The 1,927-nt window shown below is 47.8% G+C and overlaps 1 pseudogene; it reads left to right on the top strand.

Moving 5' to 3' along the window:
* Positions 1 to 930: 930 nt before the first annotated feature.
* Positions 931 to 1,053, top strand: LOC126425615 (5S ribosomal RNA; annotated as a pseudogene).
* The last annotated feature ends 874 nt before the right edge of the window (positions 1,054 to 1,927 follow it).

Genomic DNA, 1,927 nt, shown 5'->3' on the forward strand with positions numbered 1-1,927 from the left:
ATCCACGAGCTTTCAAATCGAAACTGAAGAGTTTCCTCATGGTTCACTCGTTCTATTCTGTCGAGGAGTTCCTTGAAAAATTAAGCTGACTCTTATTGTATTGCTGATAGCGTTTACTTAAACTTATGGACTGACTTTTTTTCAGGTTCATGAACATTTATTTTTATCTGTTATTACTTTTATGTTGTAAGTTCATGTACTGACACTTTCCATGACCTTGAAGATTTGCTTCTCAATTTGGTCCTACGGAACTTGACGTGTAAATAAATAAATAAATAAATAAAAAAGTGAGAAAGGCATAATGTTGATTCTATTACTAACCGCCACCTTCAAAATTTGTTACATATGAGCACCGAAGACTTCAACGAGATATTGCATCCGTAATACGATGTGATCAGCAGGTCCGCATCAGTTGCGGTGGAATCTGAGCAGTATGTTTCTGTAGACTGGCCTTCAGAAACGTAGAGACCGAATGTGTTCCTGGTGAACGCGTTCTTTCAGATATCCCCAGAGCCAAATGGCACATGGATTCAGATCAGGTGATCATGCAGGCCAAGCATCTGGAAAACCTCTGCACATAACACGTTCGTGGAAGGTTGCGTTATCCAGATCTTTCACCTGGCGAACGACGTGAGGTGTTGCCCCATCTCGCATGAAAACAGTATTTCCACACAGCTGCGTTCTTCCAAAGGAGGAGATCACATGCTGCACAGGGAGGTGTCGACGCCATGCCACACCTGACAGGCCCTCTGGATTTATTCTCTTCAAACAAGAATGGAGCGAGATCAAAGGGGCTTGAGAATGCACACCACACAGTCACACCTGGCTCGCGCAATGGCTGTTCGTCCACAACACGCATTCGGCATTTCTGTGTATTCACTGCAACTCGTGACTCCATAGAATATCATTACCTGGCCAAATGTCATCAAGGGCAACGGCCTTGCCGCAGTGGAAAGTCTACACCGGTTCCCGTGAGATCACCGAAGTTAAGCGCTGTCGGACGTGGTCGGCACTTGGATGGGTGACCATCCAGGCCGCCATGCGCTGTTGCCACTTTTCGGGGTGCACTCAGTCTCGTGATGCCAACTGAGGAGCTACTCGACCGAATAGCAGCGGCTCCGGTCACAGAGAACCATCATAACGACTGGGAGAGCGGTGTGCTGACCACACGCCCGTCCTATCCGCATCCTCAACTGTGGATGACACGGCGGTCGGATGGTCCCAATGGGCCACTTGTGGCCTGAAGACTTCGATCCGTGGCAGAAGCCGAAGATCAACTTGAGAACGCTGCTGCGGATCACGAGCTTTGAGTTGCTGCCCCATCTAGATCTTGTACAGGTAGCGGTATATAAAACAGACTGTAAAACTTTTCCATATTGCTGACCATGAGCTGGTCAATCCTCGTGCCGCTCCACGAGCGCTAACATCCCCGGGCCACTTGCTGCAGGGTCAGTTACAGCGACAGCAGGAGCAACCTCGTCAATATATTCTATCGGGATGGGGCACCTTCCTTTTCCAAGTGTCACACAAAGCTCGCCCGTGATTTCGAATTTCATTATCAATCTTCCTTAAACCGTATCGTGGCATCGGGACTCTCCTCAGGCATTTCAGTCCGCGGTACCCTCCAAATGTACCGGTCTAACTACTGCCGCTCACATGATACAGTTTCACTAACAGTAGACGGCCTCCCTTGTTGACAGCCATAATGTTCGCTCGTGTAAAATTTTGTCAAATGACAACGTGGATACCGCCATACAAACAGTGTACAGAGCCGGAATAGCATCTGGTCACCACAGTTTTAACTAATTGTTTTAGTGCCATTCGATGATGACTGTCCACACTGGACTACCGAGCGTAGCTGCCCAATAATGGCTCTGAACACTATGGGACTTAACATCTGAGGTCATCAGTCCCACAGAACTTAGAA

The sequence above is a fragment of the Schistocerca serialis genome, chromosome 10 (genome assembly GCF_023864345.2).
Source record: "Schistocerca serialis cubense isolate TAMUIC-IGC-003099 chromosome 10, iqSchSeri2.2, whole genome shotgun sequence".
NCBI lineage: Eukaryota > Metazoa > Arthropoda > Insecta > Orthoptera > Acrididae > Schistocerca > Schistocerca serialis.